At 40.8% G+C, this 26,787-nt stretch overlaps 1 protein-coding gene across 2 annotated transcripts in view; it reads left to right on the top strand.

Moving 5' to 3' along the window:
• THSD7B (thrombospondin type 1 domain containing 7B) overlaps nucleotides 1-26,787 on the top strand; it is a 1,078,590-nt gene that overhangs the window by 122,824 nt on the left and 928,979 nt on the right. The gene's annotated exons all lie outside the window — the stretch shown is intronic.

Genomic DNA, 26,787 nt, shown 5'->3' with positions numbered 1-26,787 from the left:
CAATAACACAAAAGGCTACTTATACACGTGGACTTCTTGAGATGGAATAGCCAGAAATAAAATTGATTACACGTGGGGAGGAGATGAAGAAGCAGCTCAATGTTATCAGCGAAAATGAGACCAGGGACTGCATTTGGAACAGATCATCAATTGCCCATATGTAAGTTCGGGTTGAAGCTGAAGAAATTAAAGCAAGTCCACCTGAGACAAAGCATAACAATGAGTCTATCACACTTGAATTTTGAGAACATCTCAAGAACAGATTTGATGCACTGAACACTAACGAGAGAGACCTGATAAGATCTGGGAGCATGGCTCATGAGAAAAGCAAAAGGTCATTAAGGTCATTAAAAACCTTTTAGAAAAGATTGAAAAGATCAAAGTGGATATGAGAAGAGACTTTGAAACTTGTTCTTAATTGTAGAGTAGCTAAAGGCATGTGGAAGAAAGGTTGAAATCAGAGATCTGAAAAATAAATTTCAAAGGACAGCTCAAGAAGACAAAATAAAATATTATAATGAAATGTGTATAAACCTAGAGTTAGAAAACCCAAAAGGAAGAACATGCTCTGAATATTTTAAACTGAAATAACTCAAGAGAAAATTCAAGCCTATAATTGTAACCTTGAAAGATTTTTATGGTCAAATATTGAATGATGCAGGAAGCTTCAAAGAGGAGGGAAAGAAAACACAGTCACTGTACCAAAAAGAACTAGTTGACATTCAACCCATTTAGAGAGATAGCATGTGAGCAAGAGCCATTGGTACTGGAAGAAGAAGAATTTCAAGCTGGACTGAGAACAATAGCAAAACAAAATAAATAAAGCTCTAGGAATCAATGGAATATCCATTGAGATGATTCAACAAGTTGACGAGGTACTGAAAGCACTTACTCATCTCTGCCAGGAAATTTGGAAGACAGCTAGTTGGCAAATTCCCTGGATGAGGTCCATATTTGTACCTATTCCAAAGAATGGTGACCCAGCAGAATACTCATAGAACAATGTCACTACTATCACATGCAAATAAAGTTTTGCTGAAGATCAACCAACAACACTTACAGTAAGTAGTACATTGACAATGAGCTGCCAGAGGTTCAGGTCAGAATGAGAAGAGAACCTGGAACAAAAGTTATCACTGTTGACATCAAATGAATCTTGACGGAAACCAGATAATATCAGAAAGATATTTATTTGTTTTTTATTGATATTATACTAAGGCATTCAACTGTGTGGATCCTAACACATATAGGATTGATTTGAGATGAATGGGAATCCCTGAACAATACAATGTGCACATCTAGAAGTTGTATATAGATCAAGAGGCAGTTGTTTAAGTAGAACAAGGAAATACTGCATGGTTAGAAAACAGGAAAGGTGTGATGGTCTGGGTAGACTAGAGAAACAAATTCATAGATAACTCATATGTGTGTAAACAAGAGGTTTACATGCAAGAGTAATTGTACATTAAGAAAACATCACAGCCCAGTCCAGATCAAGTCCATCATCTGATATTAGCCCATATGTCTGATAACAATCTATAAAGTCCTCTTCAGACTCAAGAAACACATGCAATGGTGCTGAATGCAGGAAGATCACAGACCAGTGTATGGAAAGTCTTGTGGATCCAGTGGTGTTATAAGCATCTCGGCGCTGGCAGGGGTCTCCACATGGCATCTCCAGCTCTGGGTACTAGCATAGCTCCATGTGTCTTGTCAGCTGCAATGTCTCCCAGGGAGTGAGTAAAGAGAGAGTCTCCTGCCTCCAAGAAGAAATACACAGTTCCCAGAATCCTCTGAAGAAGGCCGTGCCCACACTGAGGCCTCATTGGCTATGACCTGATTGACAGGCTAGACTCCACCCCTTCACTCTTAATCCTCTCAAATTGACAATCGATTATATAACTACCACAAAAGGTGTGTGTCAGGGTTGTATCCTCTCACCATACTTATTCAGTCAGTATGCTGAGCAGATAATTGGAGAAACTGGATTATGTGAAGAAGAAAGCAGCATAACTCGAGAAGCTCTGCTGAAATGTGTCCACTATGGGTGAACGATGCTTGTACTTGGAATGCCGGTCACATCGCTTCCAGCATTGTAGCAATAAGCAAACCATCGCTTTGGAGTGCACTGATGGACGGTGATAAATGTTATAATTAAAGCTGAGAGTCCTGGTAGTTAGTTCATCTAGCCATAAGACCTACCCACTGGCAGGACAGGGAATCTTGCTAAAAGATTTGTAGGATGCAGGCAAGCCCTGCTCCCACATTGCCTCTCTAGTAAGACATGCTGGGGCTGCAGAACCTGCTATTTATTCAACAGTGTTTCGTGACTAGAAATGTAGCCTGGCTCGCTCCAGTGTCTGCTGAAGTTGTGTCCACCCCTGGGCGGGTAAGGCACTAAAGCATTTCGCCAAGATTACTGTTCATTCTTTACAGAAATAAATGGAATGAGCTTAAGAAAAAATGTTCAGGGATCTTTGTTACAGAATGTTTGAAATGTACAGCAAGGTAAAGCAAATAACAGCTCTTGACACACCACCTAGCTTTATTAGATCTTAATAGTTTCCCATATTTGCTTCAGCCATTCTTTGATCCCCTAATATTACAGTTTCTTTGGAAGTCTCTCAGGTTTTTGTCCCCAACCCTTTCTTTTCCAATCCTCTGCTGAGTTAAGCGCTACCCTTAATTTGGTGTTTATAGTTGAATGGACAGAGTGTATTTTTATTTATTTTTATATTTATTTATTTATTTTACATTTTATTAGGGGCTCATACACTCTTATCACAATCCATACATATACATACATCAATTGTATAAAGCACATCTGTACATTCTTTGCCCTAATCATTTTCTTTTTTTACATTTTACTAGGGACTCATACAACTCTTATCACAACCCATACATAAACATACATCAATTATATAAAGCACATCCATACATTCCCTGCCCCAATCATTCTCAAAGCATTTGCTCTCCACTTAAGCCCTTTGTATCAGGTCCTCTTTTTTTTCCCCTCCCTCCCTGCTTCCCCCTCCCTCATGTGCCCTTGGTAATTTATACATCATTATTTTGTCATATCTTGCCCTATCAGGAGTCTCCCTTCCCTCCCCTTCTTTGCCGTCCATCTCCCAGGGAGGAGGTCACATGTGGATCCTTGTAATCAGTTCCCCCTTTCCAACCCACTAACCTTCCACTCTCCCAGCATCGCCCCTCACACCCCTGGTCCTGAAGGTATCGTCCACCCTGGATTCCCTGTGCCTCCAGATACCATTGCTGCATACATATGCATCTATTGAAACTTACTCTGTTCGTTGATATGTTTAACTTTACACAAATGATCTCTTTTATGATCTGCATTCATCTGCTCTTCATCTGTATTTGTGAGATTTTTCTGTGCTGATAAATAACATTTTAGTTCATTGGTTGCCACAATTGTGTAACATTTCATAATATGAGTACCCTGAGTATGGTTTATCCATTCTTTTTTTGTGTGTAGGCATTTCCTTTTGTTTTGTGTTTGCTATTAAAAGCACTGATGCAGTGAACGTTTTTGTCTACTTTTCTGCTTGAGCACATTTGAAAGATTTTGCTAAAATGCATGAAAGAATATAATACAAGCTACGCACTTCAAAGGGGATTGAAGGCTAAGAGCAGTGCTGCCTTTCACTTTGCCATTTATGCCAGTTTTTCACAAGGGATTTTTCAATGGACACGACCCTTAGCTGTTAATAAGGGTTTTGTGTCTCAAGTCTTAATGATTTCTTTTTCAGTCTGTTCAGTATAAGATGCTGCGTTAATGTTTTAATTTTAATTTCTCTACTTACTAATAATGGTGAGGCCTTTTCATATTTTTGTTGGCAAAGATAAGGGGTGCCTTTACTTGTTTTTAATGAGATGTAATAATTGTTACAGCTTAAATTTCATGATATAGATTTATAAACTCCTCTAGCTTTCATTTCTTGGTCTATGATTATGTTATATTTTTATTTTATGGAAGTCATATTAGGTAGGTGACAAACCTACCAGAAAAGGAAAAACCAATCCTCCACTACAATTAGCCATAGAGCAGGGGTAAGGCCGTACCCTGTCTGAGGCAGAAAGATCAAGAAAAACAACGTAATCCCACTGAGTTCTAGCCTTTACTGAATTCAATGTATTGGCATATTGTTGTCTTCTATTGCTCTCTAATTTTGACTCCTAGTGACCTATGAATTGTAGAGCAAAAATTGCTCCCCAGTGTTTTCTTGGCTCTAATCTTTGACTGAAGCAGATTGGCAGGCCTTTTGCTCTGCAATGCCCCTGGATGGGTTAAAATTAGCAACCTTTCAGTTGTCAGCCAAGTGAAAATGATTTATGCCACCTAGTGAGCTGTATTATAATGTATACAGTATGAAATGGCGAGTTGACATCCCTCACCTCAGTGCTTGCAAACCCTTAAGGAAGGACTTGCTCATTTTTCCTTCATGGATTGGCTGGTGAGTTGGAATTGCTGATCTTTCACTTGGTTGCTACAGTTTTCAAGTCTTGTACCAACAGGCTCCTTTATGTGGTTGTCGGGTGCTTTTGAGGTGGTTCATGTTATAGGGCCCCATGTACCACAGAACAAAGCTCTGCCTGGTCTGTGTCATCCTGACAATTGTTCTTCTGTTTGAACCCATTGTTTAGCCCACAGCCACTGTGTAAGTCCGTCTTGTGGAAGGCCTGCCTCTTTTCCACGGACTCTCTATTTAGCAAGCTTGATGTCCTTCCCTAGGGACTGGTGTGTCCTGACAAGAGCATGCGCAAAGTACACAAAATGAAGTGTTGCCAGCCTTGCTGCTAAGGGGCACTCTGTATGTATTTCTTCCAAGACAGATTTCTTTATTTTTCTAGCAATCCATAATACTTTTAAATACAAGGGGATACCCCAAAATAAACTTTATTTTTTTTCAAATCTAGGTATTTAAATTTTTTTTACAAAACAACTTTATCATCTTCAAAGTACTCTCCATTACACTCAATACATTTGTTCAATCTGTGATTCCATTCTTGGGGAAAAAAATTCATCTGTTTGGATGGCTGACAGCACCTCTCTTGTCTTATTCTTCATCCCTTCTATGTTTTCAAATAGCTGTCCTTTCATGTCCCTCTTCATTTGAGGCAACAAAAAGAATTCTCATGGAGTGAGGTCAGATGCCCGGGGCAAGAGAGGCATGCTGGTTTTTGCCAAAAACTGGTACACTGAGATGGCTGTGGTGAGCAGATACATTGTTGTTTTTGCAAAACCAGTCTCCCATCTGCCACAAATTAGGCCTTTTTTGTCACCCTATTTTGTGGTTATCAATAGAAAGCTTGATTAATAGTCTGTGTTGGTCTGGGTTGACTAGAGAAACAAATTCATAGACACTCATATGTGTATAGGAAAGAGCTTTGTATAAAGAGTAATTGTACATTAAGAAAACATCCCAGTCCAGTTCCAGATCAAGTCCATAAGTCTGCTATTAGCTCATCTGTCCAGTACCAGTCTGTAATACATGCAATGATGCCAAATACAGGAAGATCACGGGCTAGTGGTTGGAAAGTCCTATGAATCTAGTGGCAGTGGAAGCATCTTAGCACTGGTTTGAGTCTCCATGTGGCTCCTCCAGCTCCCAGGCTCTGGCTGCCATCAGCACAGCTCAGTTTGGCTTGTCAACAGGAATATCTCACAGAGAGTGAGTGTGTCCCCCACCTCCAGTGAGCTATTTATCTCTTTAATGCCTCCAAATGAGGTAATCAAGCTGCCACTTGATTGACAGGCTAAACTCCACCCCTTAATAATCTCAAATTGACAACAGATTATGTAACTACCATACGGTCCGACCTGGTGGAATGAACTCCAAATGCACTAAGAGTTGACAGTTTTGTATTGTCCATTTGGGAAGTTGGCAGACATCCAGCATGAGGATTGTCATCAATCAACATTTGACCTTTTTTGAAATGAGAAAACCACTGTACACTTGAGTTTTGTCCACAACGCTGTCCTTGTAAGCTGTGTTCAACATCAAGTTCTGTGGCATTTTTCCCAAGCAAGAAACAAAATTGCATAGCTGCACCCTGTTTTCTTAAATCAGCCATCACTAAAAAATGAGGTTTGAGTGAAACTGCTTTTACAAAATATTCACTGTGATCAGAGAGAACCTCACCAGGTGATGCCACTGGTTGCACTAACTCAGAGCTTGTTGCTTGATGCTTGCTAGTGGGAAAAACATGCGTACTAAAAAAGCTCAGATCCACCCAGCGAATTCTGTTGTTTTTTTTTTTAATACCCTCCTTGTATTCTTTGTCCGCACCATAATTCAAATGCATCGATACCTTCTTGGTCTTCCTTATTCGATGTCTGATTTCCACATATATATGAAGCCATTGAAAATACAATAGATGGGTCAGGAGCACTTTAGTTCTGAAAGTAATAGCCTTACTTTTCAACATTTGAGAGAAAGGCTTATGAAAACAGTTTTACCCAATGCAATGCATCTCCTGATCTCCTGACTTCTTCCATGAGTTCAGTGTAGATCCAAGCTAGGGGAAGTCCTTGACATCCCCAGGTTCTCTACGGTTATCATCATGTTACCGATGGTCCAATTCTGAGGACTTTTCACCTTCCTCACTTGACTCGTCATCTTCACTGAAGGCAGTGGTCCTAGATCTTCAAGTCTTCCTCACTCACAGTAAGCAAGGCTGTGTCATCAGCATAATACAGGCTATTAATAAACCTTCCTCCAATCCCGAAGTCATATTCTTCATGGAATCCAGTTTCTCTGATGATTTGCTCAGCATACAGATGGAATAAGTATGCACAGAGGACGCAACCCTGTCACCCATGTTTCCTTATTTTAAAGCATGCAGCTGCCTTGTTTTTGTACAGCGTCTCTTTTACTACTGGGAGGATCCTGCAAACTATGGATAGCCTTGAGAAGAACTGCAATTCTAGAGCACCTCAAGGTGCTCAATGAGCACTTCATTGTGCATGGCTTCTTTCCATATTCCACATAATAATCATTATATTTCCATATTACATATGTTATATAGGTATATATTCTTTAATGATCGTTGCTGTTGACTAGCAGAGGAGAACAGAGTGTTTTCAATGACTAGATTTTTCAGATTGTCAGAATATTCTTCTGAGGTGCATCTGAGTGGCCTTGGTTCTTCAACTTTTCATTTAGCCATTTGTACTACTTAGGGGGTTCCTATTTTAAAATAATTGTCGTTGCATTTGTATTGGTAAAGCTGTCTTTATTGTGAATGCAGGAGGGATCATTTTCCTGACTAAAATTAGAGATTTAAGCTCCTTTTTCTCAGCCATTAAAAAATATTGTCCTGTTGCTTTTTGTTGTTGACGAATACTCTGCTGTGAGAATAATACTGCCATTACTGGTCATTTCTCTGTTCCTTCTGAGCATTTTTGCTTGAGATTAATTATATTCTTTTAGTGTAAGGGTTTATACCTTTCTGAACTCCTGTACAATTTCTTTTTCTGTAAGGGCAATCAGGTGGATAGTATACAGCCTTTTATCCCATCCTCTGTCTCTTAACTGCACCTTGCTTTTGTATTATTCCCCCTTTGCTTTTTGTTTTTCTTAATGCTGAAATCTGAGTGAATTCTCTTGTAATACTTTCTGATTATGCATTTTCCCTTGAATATTTTAAAGTTAGCATTGATCTCATTGTACTGTTAACCCTGTATCCATCACAAAGCATCTCAAAAGCCAGTCACTTAAAACATTTCTGCTTCAGCATTGTTTATATAGTGTGGGTCAGCCGGAGGTCAGTCATTGTTGAGCAGGCTCCCCTGGTGGTACTCTGCCTTGTCTTCCATCCTCTGTGAACTAGGAGTCTAGCGAGGTGTATTGTTCTCATAATGATTCCATAAGTATGAGGGGGCATCGGAAAGCTGGAAACATAGAATGGAAGAATGGTGGAATTTCTCCCCCAGACTTTTTGAAGCCCTATATAAGAGGACAAATAAAAGGTTGCTTACAGTTTAGCCTCACATCTTTTCTTCCTCTTTCTGTTGGACAAACCAATTGCACTTTGACTGAACTCTGTTCAAGTGATGTGGAAATATGTTCTTCCTCTGTGGGTGGAATTCCAAAGCCCAAGTGGTATAACCACAGGAGAAGGTGAGACAATGAGACCAATAACATAGCACAGAGCAACTATATTTTTCACTCTCTGATAGCTGAATGTTCAGTGTGGTCCGTAAGGGTTTCTGTGGCTACTTCCTCAAAAGTAGAAGAATGAATCATAGTCGATTCTTAGTCTGGAAGCTCTGCTAAAAACCTATTCATTCGGGGTGACTGCTGGCATCTGAAATGCCAGTGACATCGCTTTTAGCATACAGCAGCGCCCAAGTGACTATAATACGGCAAACTGATGGACAAGGGGTGCAATGCACCTGACAACAACAACAAGTAACAGAGTAATAGCACTCCCCCCGCCAAAGATGCCTCCATCCTCAGTTCTATAAACAGGTTATATTATGTGGCCAAGGAATTTTGTAGATCTAATTAAAGTTCTAGTCTTTATGATAGGAGATTATGCTCCCTTAGCCAAGGGAACAAATCCAATCACACAAGCTCTTAAAAGTAGAACACTTAGTCTTGCTCAAAACAGAGAGATGTAATATAAAGGATTTGAGAGAGACTGTAAGCTTGCGAAGAGGGGACCATACACAAGAGATAGAAAGAAACCTCTAGAGCTAAGGGCAGCTCTGATCCCAGAGTCAGTAATGGGAAAAGGGGCTTCAGTTCTGTCACTGGGAACTGGATTTTGCCCACAACCTGGATGGGCTTGGCTGTGTATTCTTTCCCCAATATTTCCACAAAGATGCCCACCATGTAGAAAAGCAATTTCTGTTTTGTGAGACCTGGAGCAGAAGAACCAGTTGAGCCACATTATGCCCATGTGTCTGACTCACAAAAATGGTGAGTTAATAAAAGGGCATGGTTTTGAACTGCTAATGTTATAACTTCTATGGGAGTAGTTGAAAACAAATCCTATGTCCAAATTACTATTTTGTTATTTTACATATTATTCTTCAATGTAATTGATGCCTCTATTTGTTTTGGGATTGATTTACTTTCCTTTTAGTAAAAGGTTTAAAATTTCATGTTATGAATAAAAACATCTCCGAACTATTTTTATTCTTAGGGTTTTACACAAAATGAGTTGTATTTGGGGAGACTTCATGTTTTCTGTGTTGAAATTCTGTCTGATTTTTTTTTAACTCATGATTTTTTTCCTGATGTATTCTGGCACTTTGGCTAGGAAAATGTAAATGTTTTTAAAATGTTGAAACTGAAAAAGATATTGAAATTGTTTCAAATCTAGAGGAAAAGGGTACAAGAATAGTGAAGAACTCCCGTACAAAATTTCCTTACCGTTAATTCTTTTATCTCCTTATCTCCCCCGTCTGGGTGTTGGTGTGTGAGTGAGTAGTCTTGCTGGCTGACCACCAGTATGAGCCTCCCCGAACCACATGATGACTATTCTGTATCCTTTCAGGAACATTTTCTTCTATTATCTGAGTAAAGTGCCTGGTGGCACAGACATGAAGCGCTTGTTGGTTATCTGAAAGGTCAGCTGTTTCAACCTAGCAGCCAGTCCTTGAGAGAAAGATGGACCGGTCTGCTTACATTAAAGACTGCCCTCTGAAGCCCTCTGAAGCCCTCCGCTGTCCTGTGTGCTTCAGAGTGACTGTGAGTGGGAGCTGACATAATTGTACAATTGCTGTCATCATCATTTTCAATACATTTTCCTTCTTGAACTCTTTGATATCAGCTCTCCTTTATCCCCTCCCTCCCCCATCCTACCACCCCACATGGACCCTTAATATGCTCTATATTATTATTATTGCTATATCTTACAACATTCACCTACAGTTCTGTTGTTCATTTCCCCTACCCCCCCCCACCCCCTTCCCATGCCCTCCGGGAATCATTACACTCATTACTGTTTCTGAGGGGTTTATCTATCTTGGATTTCATGCACTGGAGGGTCTCAGGATACTTTCTTTTCTTTTGCGGTTCAGATGTAATCTGTGATCATGAGTTGCATTCACTTGCTATGTCTCAATCATCCATTTCCATGGGGGAAGAGGTCCTCTGTCTGTGTCTCCCATCGCTTTGAAAGCTTTACAGAGTATAGGCCTTTCATTCTGTTGGGTGCTTGATGCTGAATGTGGGTCTCTTCATTGCTTCCCCCATGGCCAAACTTGGGCCACATACTCCTGTTGGAATGCCAAAGGCACACTTCCGGCTTCTTTTCAGGGTGTCACCCTAGAGAGAACACAGTGTCGAGCTGTATGATTGCTGGTGGTGCCAACCTGGTCACTTGGCCACATAGTGTTGCTAAATGTCTTATGTTTTAAAAAAAGAAAAAAAATTTTTTGATTACCATATGAGGGAGATATTTCTGTATTATGCCAAACACCTACCGATTAGGCATGTATGTACTGATGACCCATGGCCCATCGCGGACATCTGCCTTGGGACCAATTCCTACTCACCTGTAGTAGCCTTTCATGCAGCCTGCCACTCCCTTCCAGTCGTGTACCTGGACACAGATTGGTTAAAAGGAACTCCACTGCTTTTATGCTGGCGATTACCCCAGAGCAAACACATAGTTTCAACAGTGTATTTTCTGATTACCAGAGTACTATCAGACGGGATCCATGAATGCTTGACTGTGGCTTATCCCTTTAGTATACCTGTATGACCCAAAGTAACATGTTCAAACTATTGAATGAGGTCGAAATTCCCTTCTGAAGTGGCTGTGAGAAATGTGCAGTGTATTTTTCTTGTTACATGTGTGTGCGCAGTAAGTGGTCTCTCTATTTGTGAAAAATATGGTATCTGGTGCCGTCATCCTTTTTGCCTCTGAAGATTAACATTCTCTGGGCATTAGAATTCCCCCTTATTTTTATGTATCTGTTTGTTAAACCATTTAATGATATCAGCCTGGGCTCATGGGTTCCTATTTTATGCATCAAGGTCTAATCAGAGAGTCTCAGTGATAATTTTGGTGCTCAAATTGCTTTCTCGTGTTTGTCACAGGGAACTCTTCCAGGTGACTTGTGTCTTTTCGACGCATCTCTGTCATTCTTTGAGCTCTCTCTTACCTTTGGGCACAACAGGATATACCAATATCATACGGTCAGGATGACCTTATCTCGCCCCAGCGCTGACATCAGGTGCTTTTCCTGAATAATAGGATTTCTAAATGGGACAGAGATAGTCGATCTGTTCTGTTCTACTGGTATATTATTGCCTCCAGCCTCCCTACCCAAACAGAGCTAGGAGACACATGCATGCCCAGAGTGATACAAGTCATTGACCACTAACCTGAAGATTGGTTTCAGTCTACTGATAGCTAAAAGGAAGAAAGGCCTGGTGAACTGATTCTGTAAAGATTATAGCCACGGAAATCCAATGGAGCAGTTTTACTCTGTAGCATAAGTTAATGGTAACAGGTGACTTATGAATATATGGCATATCTATGTCTGCTCATCCATTTATCTATGCACCTAGCTATTCCTCCATTTATCCATCTGTCTCTGCATACATATGTATGCACACATATACCTACATCTACTACTAATTCTATACTTTTGTCTATATATTATATTTCTCTTTTAAAAGAAATCCTATATATTGATGGGATGTTGGCTGATGTAGATGGCTGGACTACTAGCCCAAATGTTGGTTGCTTGGACCAGCCCAGAGGTTCCATAGAAGATCGACCTGACCACTCCTGTCCTGAACGGTAGTGGGTTTGCAGATCATGTACACATGAGTTTGGCCTGACTCAGGATCTACTTGATGGTGATTCATAAGGAGAATATCTTGGGTTTCTACCAATATTTCCAATTCCAGTTGAACCGCTGAGAGTGCTTTTCGATCTTCTCACTTTCCATGTTTGTAAATCCTTTCTTCGATGGTAAGAAATGAACATTATCTTTGTTTGCTTTACTCCTTGATCAATCCGTCAACATATCTGCTTCCCTAACCATCTTCTCACCACTGCCAGCTCTTCCTTCTCCTGACCTGCCGCCGCTGATGCCTTACCACATTGCACCCTGCCCCCTTCCACACTGCCAGGCTCCACTCTCCATTATCCTCCTCCCCCATCCCACTGTATTTGCCTTTGCTGGAAGGAGAAAGGAACCCAAATTATAGGCCAAGTTGGGAATGGTCGGAGTGTCGGGAAAGGCATATGGATAAATTAAAATGAGAAGTAGTACACTATTAGTTTTCCCTGAGTCTCTTAACTCTCACTGCCTAGACTTCTGTGCTAGTGATCTGTCCCCCTGCCTCGTGGACATGGGACGACGGAAGCAGTGGACAACGTGGTTGAGTTTCCAGTTGCTACTCTCAGTAGCGTCCCTCTTGCTAAAGTTTCCTAAAAGCTATAGCTGCGGGTGTTGGTCAGCATGAGTTTCCACATTTGTTATCCAGCTCTTTGCTAAACACGGGGAGACCTCTGGGAGGGGCTAGCTTTAAGTACTGAGCCCGGTTTAGTTTGGGTTTTGTTTCCTTCTCAGGACCTGAATCCTTGGCCATTTCTGCTTGCTTCCAAACACGGAGCTCCGCCCACTAGGATTCTAGCCCTCTCCCTGCTTATCTAAGGAGATCTGGCTCGGATGTTTGTATATTGATGAATGCATATTTCTCACTTGGCTTTTTATATATGGGGGAAAACAGGATACATATGTACTAAGAGTAGAACCATGATTGTTTTCCAATATAAATCATAATATATCCATAATATATCTATCTAACTCTGCAGTGCATGCATACCCCTGGCAATCTTGCAACAATGCATACTAACTCAGAATAAACTCCAAATGCATTACTAGGATCTCATAGGTTCTATATGATTTGGCACTTCCCTGTTCCCTCAAGCACTTCTCTTGTCACTTTCCCCTCATTCACGAACATCCTACCTCAATAGCCACTGTCCCTCCTCTAGCAAACATACCAACTCACTTCCTTTGGAGTCTCTCTTCTCTCTGCCTGACCTAACCCTCCTCCCCCACAGACCTTCACAGGACTGACTTTATAATCATTCAAGTCTCAATCAAGTGTCACTTTTTCAAAGAAGTGCTTCCTGTATGCCAACAAGTCCCCACTTTGTTTTTCACCTGTATCATCTCGCTCTGTTTTATTCTTTGTAAAATTGTGTTTTACTCCTTTCCCTTGTAGCATTTGTACTTTTAGAAAGACGTTGCTATATATATACCCAAACATTGCTCAATTTAAAACTTTTAGTTCTATAAATTCCTTTAGTATTATGTATTATGCGTTTTCAGGGTTTCCCATCACCCTTAAGAAAAATAGATTGCCTCCTAAGCAATGATTCCCTGATCCCCCTTCCACCCCCATCCCCCCACCTGCTGGGAGCCACTAATAAGCTATACATTTGCCTATTTTAGATATTTTATATGAGAGGGGTTAGACATTGTTTTGATAAGTATTTCTTCACTTCTTTATTCTCTCCATGTAACTGTAGACCTGGGGAGGTCAGGACATTATAGTCTTAGGACAGACACTCGTTTATTGTAGGTTGTTAATAAATATATGCTGACTGAACAAATAAACTATTTCCACACTACCAAGCGGGGCCCAGACCGATTCGGCATTTAGAGAATTAGGGGATTTAAGTGTAAGGAGAGATTGATGAATCTCTCCATAGACAGCCCAACTATTTTAGTTTTAGAGCCGGCTGAGGGCAGCTCTTGTTACATTTCAACCAAAGCCTCTTATTAGTGCATTCACTGCTACGGCTCTTTCCCAAATGGTTCATTTCTTTAAAATGACTTTTAATGTCAGTCATTGCTAAGTTTTCTCTTGAACTTAGGTCAATTTACTTAGCTCTTGAAGAGATAACTCGCTCAATTGTAATGAGCTGCATATTTGAGTGGTGTTCACAATTCCTGTTAATTTTTTTCCTTGAGTTTTCAGAGAGAGAGAGAGAGAGAGAGAGAGAGAGAGAGAGAGAGCAAGATTTCATAAGCTGCTTTTCTGACATACTTCATTTTTATTTGTTTAGGATGGGGGCGTAGAGTGGTTTCTCAAAGTGACGTCACTCTGTTTTGAGCTGAATCATTCCAACAGGAGCCAAAAATATGGCTCATTGTCTATGAAAACTCATTTGATGCATAAGCATTAAATTAAAATTTAAATGGGCTATATTGATTTAAATAGATACCAATTTGAGAGTGTGAGTTCATGAGATGTGGCCAAGTTTAAATGTTTAACAATGAATAAAATGACAAGTTCTTATGTTATCATAGCCAGGCTCCTTATGTGTCACTTGGCATGTCTACCCAGGGCTCAAGCTGCTAGGTGCAAATGCTTATCCCGATAGGTGCATGCTTCTATGGTGAGCCGCAGGCTAATGTTTCACCAGGTGCAGCAGGCGATTGATGAAAGGGGAAGCAATTTGTGCTGTTCTATTCTTGAAGCCTGGAAATCTGCAAGCATTAAAGCAGATGATCCTTTCCAGTTCTTTTAGGCACCTGCATTGTTCCCCCCATTGTTTAATAAATGATGCATTGGAATCTATCTTACTCATTTATATACGCACTGATATAAAGTGATTCTATTGCCCTGAGAAATTTGCTGATTGGTAAATAAATAAAGACCAGGAGGCTTCCCAAAGTTCATGACCCCGAGGGAATTCAAAGACCATGGAATTTTTCTACAAACTTTTTGAAGCCCCCTTGTACATATCTCAATCATCTGTCAGTCGGTTGTGCTTTCCTGTGGTGGCTTAAATGGTTTATCATGCTGAAGGTTTCACCATTGATATTTTAAGTACCGTCAGGGCCATCTGTGGTGGGCAGATTTGAGAAGAGTTTCTAGACTTAGACAAGAAATTAAAAAAAAATAAAACTTCCAAAATCAGCCAATGAAAACCTCATCACCATCAGGCTCTTGTGAGATGCAGTGTTAAAGGATGCTCACCAAGATGGCACAGGATGGGGTAGCATGACCCTGCTGCTCTAGCGAGGGTCGCTCTCTGGGTAAGAGTTGGCCAGACAGCAACTAGCAAGCCAACTGCACACATGGATGAATGGAGACCTGCTTAGAACGAATGCAGTGCTGTCAGGGGAGACATAAGCACCCATTATGTACCCACCTGGGAGTCAGTAGAGGGTCAGCCAAATCTGAGTTGCTAAATTCACACATGAAAACTCTGACATTATACCACACAATAAGCAAACATTTTAAAAATCATGTGAACCGAGAAAGAGAGCTCCTGCCCTTAATAATAATGGCTCTTCATTGTTGAACATTGAACTATCATCTTCCTTCTGTCTAAACTAAACCCCATCGCCTGCACCTGCTGTTTAAGCTCATTCTTGCTGTTCCAGCATCTGAGGGGAAGGGCTGCCTGCTCCCTTTGTCTGTCTGCTGCACGTTGGATTGCCGGGAGGCGATTGTGTTTATTCACCGACTGTCTTCTTTTTAATTCTGAAGGATTTGTAGATCCTGTAGCCTTTCTTCCCATGCCAAATAGCGCCACTATTGAGATGGGAGCAGCATTGAAAACAGATGTCTTAAAAACATAATTGAGTACAGCGTTTGAGGAAAAGAATGATGTAAGTGAAGAGGGATCTGTTATTTAGATAGGATAATTTTGAAAACAATTTAAAGTGGTGGTTATTGGGCATATACACACACATCCTATGTTTGGAGGATCTTTTGTTTTGGAGATTGGAAATGTCTAGGTTAAAAAAATAGCATTTAAAAAAATCGATAAGTCTACCCAATGACTGGGCCTCCTGTGGGAATATCAGACACACAGAAATAGGTTCACTTCAGGCTTATTATAAGTTATTATTTTCATTGTTCATTCCACATAGCCTAAGGCTAATGGTCCTTCATCTTTAGTCCATTTCCACATCATCCTTGGGCATCCTGTGGAATGCTTAGGTCAGACATCAAAAACATGTTACTGTACACAATACACACTATTTATATGGAGATACTTTGCTTGATGCAGCTTCTGTCAGCACCATATTATAACCTGAAATAGGGATGCCATTGTGGTCACGGAGCTTCATAAGTCCAGTTCATTTGTGTTATTTTCATATTCCGTTCATGAATGTGTTGGAATACTACATGGTGAGATTGACCTACTATTTCCAGGTGATGGAGTACTGCTCTCTCTTCTATTATCTGAATTGCTCTTGCCACCCAGTGTGAAATGGAAAAAAACAAACAGACACAAAACTTAGCCTGGAATCCCATAATATCTTCCCATGGTGCACCCTTATTGAATTATTTCCAGGTGGATGTGACAGATGTTCATCAAGTCGCTCCTGGCTTCCACTGTTAATTGAACCATAATGGGAGTGACAGCAGGGAAGGACAAATTACAGGAGAAGAAATCCAATTTGAACTCCGGGTTCTTATGACCTTCCCTGGAAACTTTGATGATGCTGAAAATCCTTGTTTCTTTCTCATGGATGGGAAGGAATGTAAAGCTGTTTCAGCTAAAATTAACCACAAACTAATGTCTTCTGAAATTAGTACTGCCTTACGGTTGGCACCTGTTACGAATCAGCTGGTTATTTCTCTAACTGTGTTAACAGGTTACTCAGCCAGCAGTCAGATGAATGATGTAATTAGGAATCATACTTTTTAAAGAAGTCGTTTAATTGTGATGAGCCATAATTTTAAAGGAAGCAAGCATTGCCCATTTTAAAGGGTTTCAAATAAGACCAGAGGAGATCATGACTGAAGATTCTTTGTAAGGAAACACATGTTATCTCTGCTAAACATTCCTTTAGCCAGAATTTAAGAAATCTTTACTCAAAGGATAAGCATTGGGTCTGATAGCAAAAGATGGAGCCATTGTCAACCAAGTCTAAGAAGTACTGTGTTGTTCTCCTAATAGCTAACAAAGGAAACACCAGTAGCACTAATAGTTAAAGAAGGGACAACATTGCGAATAGAGGGATTTACACGGTTCCTTTTGATGTCGTGGTTCCTAGTTAGGCTGCTAACCACAAGGTCATCAGTTTGAAATCACCAGCCCCTCTGTGAGAGAAAAATGGGGCTTTCTATACCCCTTAGGAGTTGCAGTCTCAGAAACCCAAAGGGCAGTTCTACCCTGTCCAATAGAATCACTGTGAGTGAGAATAGATCAGTGGCACTGAGGTTTTTGTGGAGAGATTTAGTTCAGGAAAAAAAAAAATTGAGCGGCAGTGTTTGAACAAAAGGACAGGTGAACGGATCCTGATGGACTAGAGACTTGGTAAGACTACGTCTTGATGCCCTCTGCCTTGCCTAACTTCCAGGAATGGTAAACACGGGGCCACAGTGCTTTACATTAATGAGATAATCCCTCCTACAATATATATATCTCCCCTTAGGAGAAATGGCTTGGCTCTAAAAGAGAAGCCCAGACTTGGTGTCAGGAAAGAGAGAAATAAGAGGCATTACATGGATTATAATAGGAATGACAGCAGGGACTAACAATACATTGTCCTTTTCTTTCCAATCAAGGGGTGAAGATGGAACAAGATAGAAGAGAAAACAGAATTCCAGAAACTTCTTTCGAAAGAGTCAAATATAGGTCCCAATTTAGTGTTGCAATAGCTTGGAGAGCATTTTCATGGTTTATTTGAGAATCGAGGGCCAAAACTGGGGCGGGGGGGCAAAGGAGTGGAATGCGAGAGTACCCTCCATGGATGGAGATGTGAGTGGAGGCAGCACATTATTGTTGATGGTAGACTTGGTTCATGATTGATTTTCTTCTCTGTCCAAGTTTAGCTCCACCGTCTTTATTATCTAGTGCTGATGTACCAGGAATACCACCAGCGAGTGGGATTTGCAAACAGAAGTGGACTCTGTCCCAGCTTAGGAGGTTTGCAGTCCAAATTCATGGTGCCCTCTTTGAGGGGAGCCTTTCTCTCTCTGTTGGCTCGTATGTTAGGAGGAGGTTCCTGATCTCCTTTCAGTATCGATGCGCCTGGCATTCCTTGTAGCTCTCCAAGTGTCTTGCCATCAGTCTTCTCCTGAATCTGGGAAGTTCCCAGCTCAGGGACTTGGGGATGTGGTCTGCTCTCTGAAGGCCATACTCTAGGGAAATTCCCTTTACATGGGACCAGGGTGGTGACACAGTCAAGGGTATAGTACCCGCTCTTCAGTTTTTACAAACTGACAAGCTTAGATGTCATCATGGGAGCTCATTACGTAACTGCTATATGACATCACTATGTACCTGCCAAACCAGAGAATCATGGCCCAGCCAAAGGAGCAGGCATTTTGAGTGATGTAATTCAATCCATTAAGCCACCTTGGTGACCTCATCCAATCTCATACTTTTTGTTGCTAATGCCTTTGAAATAGATCTCTCCCATTGTTAGATACTTCCCAGAACAACAGACTCATGTATACAATTTCCTACCCACCTACTTGGATATCTAATAAGCATTTGAAACTCAACACCTGCTTACTTGGCCCCCCTAAACCTGCTCCTCTCACTCACAACCTTTCTCCCCAATGGATAGCAATTCCATTCTTTCAGAAACTCATCCTTGGGGGGGCTCTTGATGCTCATTTGCTCACCTTTAATCCAGCAGTGGATCTTATTGACACTGCTTTCTAAGTTTAGGACTTAACTAATTCCTATCCATGTTCATAACTGTTTTCACATCTTTGCTCTATGTTTCAACCCTTTCTCCTTCAACCACTTATTCTCAACACAGGAACCAAAAAGAGATTCTTAAAATTTAAATCACATGTCATCCTTCTATGCAAAACACTCCAATGGCTTCCCATATCATACCCAGTCAAAGCCAGAATCATTTGAATGATGGACTAGGGAGCCCCTCCATCTACTCTGTGGCTTTCTGACACCATTCCTCACTGTTCCCCTTGGTTCGTCTCACACCCTCCACACTGGCATTAATATTTGAAGACCTTCACACTTACTGTTCTTTGTACCCAAGACCCTTTTTCTTAAATACTCATACAACTCACTCCCTTATTTAAAAAAGATTATTTTGCTTGCATCTGTATTCTTAGCATCAAGAACAATGCTTTGTACATTATAGACATATAAATAGGTATTGGTAGAACTGAGGACCGCTTTGGAGGCTGGCTACCAGAGACTCCATATGGTATCCACTGAATCCCATTTTTCACACAGGCAAAAGTCACTCAGCCTGATCCAAGGCACAGGCCCTGGGTGGTGTACGCTAAAATGTTTAGCACCTAACAGAAGGATCTGTTCCTCAAGCTCCTCCAGAAGCGATTCAAAGGAAAGCTCTCGTGAGCTACTTTTAAAAACCAGTCATTGTAAACCCCATGGAGCATAGTGCTGCTCTCACAGAACCCAGGTCGCCATGATCTGAACTGGCTCCATGGCAACCTGTTTCCTTATTTTGAAGTTCAAGGCCTCCCAAAGTCCGACTTCACAGCATCTCTACACACCTCCTCATCTACACCAGCTACTTATTCTCTCACCCAAATCTGATGCCTTGTATCCTCCCCCATCTTTCAGATTTTGTTTCTACCTTTTTTTCTGGTGGATATAAAACATGGAATAAGCATTGTTTCAATGTGTCTTTGTTGCACTAACTGCAGTAGGACTATGAAAATGACAAGAGGGACTCTGTTAGTTCCCATGGCCCTCACATTCTGATGGTAAAAGAAGTGTGGAAATCACTATTGCACAGTTTATTTTGGGATCACAAAGTGGACAGTGGATAATTCTGCTTAGAAGAGCTGGAGACGATTCCCAGAGGAGATGCCATTTACTCTAGACTTTGAGTGTTGTAGACAAGTTTGTAACGCAGACAACTAGCAAAGATCATTTTATCCGGAAAATGCAACATGAGCAAAACTTGCCAATTCTTGTAAGTGTATCATTTTTGCTGTGAAACATCCTCATTTTTTATGTTCCCAGATGCAACTACCAATTAATTGAGTCTGATTTCCCAAAGCATAACTGTAATGCGTTGGGCTCCACTTTCTCTAAGTGCAGAGTAGACAGCGTTACTTGACTACGGCATCATTACATTGATATAGCAATTCATGCATGTCATCTGTTTCTTTAGACCTATCTCTGTGCTCGGCTTTTGATTTCTCAGAAGTTTCTTTTCAACATCATTGTCACTTGTGACCATCAAGGTTACCCTTCCTTTGTTTTAGATCTGACTGCTGTCCCATTTTCCCACGTTCACCCATGACCACCTAATCTATAGCGCTGCCTGCCATGAGTTCCAGTTAACTTTCGAGCAGTTGCTTGTGGTGGCTCACCATCTGGCAAAATTTCTGGCTGAGCAGGACTCTTTTAGTCTTTATTTCCCAGACCATTCTTGCAATTCCCTCATTTGAAAATCCGTTTCCTGATGCTCCGACCTTGTCTACACTCTACTTATTCTATTCTTCTTAAAGACGTTCTAGAAGTACTTAGAGCTCAGACACTCTGGGTGTCTATCTTAGGCAATTGGCACAGCTACTTTTTAGAGACTGTTGTTCATGTGATTATTATATGAGCAGAGCAAGCCCCGTGCCGTTGAGTCCGGGCTGAGTCATAGCAGCGCTGTAAGACAAGCGTCGCACTGCCCATGGAGTTTCGGAGACTGAGTCTTTGCAAAAGCAAGTTGCCTCATCTTTGCCCCCTAGCGTGGCTATGGAATTGGAAACACTGATGTCTGTGTTAGAAGCCCAGCACTTAATCCACGGTCCCACCATTCCTTCCTATTACATGCCCAGTTCCTGTCGATTAGCGCATAGCCATTCTGAAAAAAGGGACCATGTACAATGGTCTTGGTTTTATCTGATCCCAGCACTGCTCTTCCCTGTGCATGCTGGTGTTCAGTAAGCATTTGATGAAGATAATATTTGATATAAATATAGTGTTGGAGAAAGAACACCATCATACGATTCCGCTCTGTGTGGCAGAGACATGCTATTATGGAGTTGGGCGTGTGTTAGATTTTAACACTATCCAGGGACTAGCCAGATCCTGTTGCACTAGAAATTCATCTAATATTCATTGAACTCAGCTGGCAGTTATCTGGGGCATCGACTAGAACTGTGACAGAATTTGGCTTGTGTTTTTGGAATCAATAGCCAATTGGAGCATATCGTGTTGAGAGAAGAAAGGGTTATTGAAGTTGGGTTGGTTCAGGGGCCTGCGAGGGTAGAGCTATGCTGAGCGGCATGGCGATCAGCAGGAATAGACATCTCAATCTCTGGTTGACTGTAAGCTTTCTTTATTGAACACAGGAGCAGCTTTCAGAGAAATAACCCAAACTGATATTACCTCCTTGAAGGAAGCAAACAGTTTACATTTACTTAAATTTTCATGATAAAAGATGGAAACATTTTTCTGCAATGAGCCCTGATTATTTGTGGGGGACCAAGAAACCCAAGGGTCTGCTTCCTGTCTTGCTCCAGCCATTGCCATTAAAGGTTGATGGTAGCGCTGTGTGCAGATGAGCTTTGTGGAACACATCAGAGGGGGAAGAGCGCCCCTCTTTGCTAGTTGGAGGAGAATGGCTACATGGGGAAACACGATGTGCAAAGTAGTCATTACAGTTTCTTCTGCAGCAGATTATTTTCCTTTCTGGGAAAACCATTGTTGCACTGACAAATGGCCAACATCCACACAGTGCAGTGAAATCCCGCGCTGAGTCAGCCTCTGCAAGCAGATTGCAGAAGCCTCTGAAGCGCCCAATATGAGCTCGCGACGGCCCTGATTTTTCTGTTGGGTGCACACAGGGTGCTCTCTCGAGCCTCTGAAAAATGATGGAAATTGGAGTTCGTCTGAATGGCAGTTTTCTTTCTTGTAGCTTGGAAAAGTAGTAAGATGAAGAATATAACCACTCCCCCCGCATAAATACAGATATAAATATTTTTAGTACATGCTTCCCCAAAATGTCATGCATAAGTTCTCCTTTATAATTTTAGTCAAATGTAATCTTTAATTTTTAATGTAAATAGTATTTTTCATATTTTTTACACTCTTGGGAACTGCATACTAGAGGCGCACGATATTCCACTGAGAAGACATAACAAAGTTAATTAATCATCTCCCTTGAGTACGGATTTAGGTTTCTGTCCTCCTAATTGATATTACTGGTGTTCTAATTTACCTTGCTGATACTCTGTATTTAGATTGGTGTCATCCCCAAATCTCCTAAACCTAGTTAGTTGCTGTGAATGGGCTGCTTCTGGCCACAGCCACGCCTTCTACTCCCAGAAGGATGTTCAGAGAAGGCACTATACTGGTGAAAGATGTGGGAGAGATGAACAACGAGGGATGTTTGAAAGAGCTGAACATGCTTAGCCTAAAGACGAAGAGACTTGGGATTGTTTACTATGTCAGAGGAATGAGGCATTCCTTAACTATGAGAAAGAGTTATGATCAAGGACTTGAGATTAAAAACAAAAGCAATTATTCCAAGTAAGAATAATTGGAACCATCAAAATAGTGGGGTAGAATGCTTTCTAGGGCCATTGACTTAGTTTCCCGTCATTGGGAGCATTCATTCAATCACTATAAAAGGTATTATGTAAAGAATGTGTGAGATCTTGATTCTTTTAAGTCCATGATATTTCAAATGCTTGTACCAGTGTTTTCAGTATTAGTAACATGGACTTCAACATTCTCTTTTTCCTTGTGTTTGTGAGCTGGACGATTCAGACAAAATTGATAAAGGAGAGAGAGAGGCTTAGAAAAACAAATAATAAGTATTGGAAATTGTTGAAAGAAAAGAACATCATTACTCTTGAAGATGATACAAAGTCCAAACCACACCCACTGGAATGGATTCCCAGGACAGGGTAGAACTACTCTATAGGGTTTTGCAGAGAGCAGATAGCCTCATTTTGCTCCTGTAGGGCCCCTGGTGGACTCGAACCTCCAAACTTGTGGTAAGCAGTGCAAAGATTTCTCCCACAGTGCCATAAGGGTTTCTTAGGCAATTATATCAATTGCTTAAAATGATATTCTTACCTTTTGGTGGTTACCAGGGTCAGGAGGGGGAAATCAAGAAGGGGAAGCAAGAGGCTAAGTATTGGCAGGTGTTGATTTGTGTGAGGGCACCACGAGTGTATCCTAAGAAGGAGAAGGGACAAAAGAGGAGACAGGGCAAGGTACTGGGAGATTAGCTGAGTTGTTTAAGTTGTTGAACACAAAAATGAGCTGAAATGCTAGCCTCTACTAGTTCACAATAAAGAGTAAAAAGAACAAAACAAAATACTATACTCTTCTCAGAAATCTGCTGATCCTCTGGAAGGATCACTCTGCTCCCTATGGTCAACAGTAGCAAATATTGGTGGGGGGCGCCCCCCTCCTCGAAGTGGATCTATCCTCACACCCTCTACCGATTGTGTGTGTTTCTGAGGCAGATGGAGGAACAAGCGGCATTTGACACCCAGTGTATGCAAGTGATCTTCAAGGTGACATAGCATGTCCATTTTGCACTCATTGGCATACAGTGCCATGCGGGAATGAATCGGTGAGCGTGGATGATGAGGCTGATGTAGAACTTTCCCCTCTGCCCCCCAACAAATACTGTAAGCACTGACGGAGTGGTGTGACTAGCCCTTTTCAGGGCTGTATTCACCACGCCAGAAAGTGACATTTCTGTTTGAAACATTTGCAATTGTGCCTGGCTTAGTTTCATTTTTCTCAGCGAAATAGCTCCTCATCAGCTCACCCGTGTTTGTCCTAATGCATTTAGATTGTGTCATTTTGGCTTTGATGCTTTTAACAAGTTTCTGACGTTTCTCTGCTCTCCCTCGGATCACTGTTTTTATTCACACCGCCATCTCTTCCTGACCTTCAGCCTTCCGAGCATTACCCCACTGCTCCTAGTCAGCAGAGAGCACATCTGGATTGCCGTTAATATCGAGTGAACACTTGAGCATTACACAGCAAATAGCAGATCTGTAGGTCATTATATTCTGAATTTTGATACAAAATTATTATGTTAAAATGTCTTTAAAAAGAGAAATCTCAAGCCTTTTGAAAGCTTTCTGAAATGGGCTCTTACTCTGGAAAATCAGTGATTATTTGTAGAAATTATAAGGCACCTGATATTTCAAGACTGTTAACTCAATGGGCATCATGAGTCATTTTATTTTTTTAGGACTTTACTTGCGGATAGGTGTGAAGTAGTCAATGTTTGACACCCCCCACCCCCATGCGAATGTAGAATTTCCCATAGGGTTTCTCAGTCGGTAATCTTGCAGGGATCAGTCACATTAAGGTGAGTTGTACAATCGTCACCACCATCCGTTTTAGAACCTTCCTTCTTTCTTGTGTTCCTCGTCATTAGCTCCCCATTTCCTCCCAACCTCTTTTGAATGGCAGTTGAGGGATTACCTGTTGCTCAAGGGCTCCTTAAGAGTTTGAACCAATCAGCATTGATATTTGCTTATTAAAACATCACTTGACACCTTGATTTTCATGTACTATTCCATTCAAAAGAGTCTCTCTCTCTTTGGGAGCTTTGAGATCTTTCAATACCATACCTATTGGCCCTTAAGCCAGCTTTGGATCCGGCCACAGTTTGGAAAATATTTGTTGTAAAAAGGAGAAAGCTGATAGGGTAAATGTTAGGTACCTGACGGAGTGTGTGAGAATAACCAGTTTGCAATGTTTGGGGTGGTGCCTAGTTGAAAATTGATTTTCCATATGTGTTTGAAGTCACTGGCTTTCCTAGCCCATTTTTTATTTTATTATAACAGAGTGTACCTTTCTCTCTCTATTCAATTCAGCCCACGCGTTATTTTAACATTTACTGTATAACTACATTGTCTAGATATGAGAGTGCAAGCTAGGATTAAAACAAAAACCCCTGACCTCAAGGAAGATATTTTTGCCACTGTGAAGTCCATAGGAATATCTTTGGGGCTTATGAAAAAAATGCACGTTTTCAGTATTGCAGAATCTCAAATAAATCAGTTATGCCTGCCAAGAATAAAACAACAGACATGGTGGTATCATTAAACACCAATTTCAGCCATCCACTTAGCTGTCCCTGCTGTGCCACTACTAACTTCCATTGAGCAGTTTAGTCGTCCCTGCAGGCTCAGGGGCCCCCTCCCTCCAAGCCCTCCATCGCTGCGGTGTAGAGCTGCTGCTGCTGCTGCTGCTTGGCTCCCCAGAGACAATCTACAAGGACACGATTTACTGTTCTGGCCTTTGCCCAGGGGGCCTGCCACGGCCTCTCTACTCACATCTTCCTCCTCTTGTGACAGAAAATACACGGTTTAAACATACTTTCAAGAGTGAAATAGTTTCAAGGAATACATCATGTAGTAAATAGTTTTAATGAACTGTGGGTACTAGTAATGTCGTTTCACCAAAGACATCCGTCCTATTGCAGTTTAATTAAAATCTTTCTGCTGATGGAAAGTTCTCTCTCTGGTGGTTTTCTCAAATGCATTCAGGATGCATCTGTTTGGGCTCCCTTGCTAGAGAGATCCTTCATTATAATCCACTTATCTAAGTTTGTAATTAAACTTCCAAATGTAAAATTTCCAGTGGCAAATTGCCAAGGTACCTAGTGAACTTTTCATCTTGCTCTCATAGACATAGCTCTTTGAAGATTTTGAGTTTCTGTTTCAGCCCGTTTATAATTTTTCCAGAGTTTGCCTGACTGTATATGTATTTATATATATATTATAATACACATAAGTAATATACATAGCATATACATATAAACTCATATTTTGTACTTTGTGTATATATAAAAATTATACTATGTAGCATATGATTAGTACATGAAGAGCGCCTTCTTCCTTAGTACCATCAGTTTCTAACTATTTCTGTGAAGTTGGAGGCAGGCTACATGAAGGTAATATGTATGTTATTTTAGGGAAGGAAATGGCCAATGGAACGTACATCAAGACAGCGCTTCAGGCTCTGTTGGTCTCTTTCAAGCGTCTAGAGATGATCAAAACACCTCGGAGATTCCTTTGGCCACATATGTTTTCACATTCTCTTTGTGGTTAACAAATACGGTTAAAAATAATCGACAACATTTGCGTCTCCACTTCATTTGCAATGTTCGTTATCAGGGCTTCCTTCTTCGGGGGGAGTAGGAAAGCGATCAGACGAAATAAATTCCATCAAATCTACAGAATCGAATATGCAGCTTAATAATGGTCGGTGCCCAACCATAATAAATGGAAACTTCTCAGAGATAATGGAAGAGACTGCTTGGGTGGACAATCATGTTAGTATTTTTATGGCAAATGTGGGCGTCTTTTCAACAAACGGTCCGTTGCAACAGTAGTTGCATAATTAATCAAAAGAACACAAAGCTACAGTTAGAGTGTAACTGGATCATTCTCTTGACATTAAATATTTAGAGTCCTTCATTGCATAAGGTATTAATGAGTAATTAAATATTTTTTAATTTCAAAGGTCAACAGCATTTGATAAGAGCGTGTTACTTGTTCACACATTCTAGTTATACTGAGTTCCCAGAGTAACTGATAAATATGAGTCAGCAAAGCCACTTAGATGTAGTATTGTTACCTATTGCATGGATTAAGCACAAGTACATTTATTTTGGCTGAAAACATTATCAAATTCTTCATTAGACCTTTAAGAAAAATGGACTGCAGACTAAGACCCTTAGGTATCTATTTTATGTCTTAAAGATGTGTATGCATGATTATTATATCAAGTTCATTACTCTTTCTAGAATTTATAGCTTTTAAATGTAGTGTATTTATTTTTATAGTTAGCCAAATATCCACCAATGAAGAAAATTCAAAA

The sequence above is a fragment of the Tenrec ecaudatus genome, chromosome 13 (genome assembly GCF_050624435.1).
Source record: "Tenrec ecaudatus isolate mTenEca1 chromosome 13, mTenEca1.hap1, whole genome shotgun sequence".
NCBI classification, from domain to species: Eukaryota; Metazoa; Chordata; class Mammalia; order Afrosoricida; family Tenrecidae; genus Tenrec; species Tenrec ecaudatus.
Note: the sequence above shows the minus strand (reverse complement) of the source record. Positions and strands in the feature narration are given on the sequence as shown.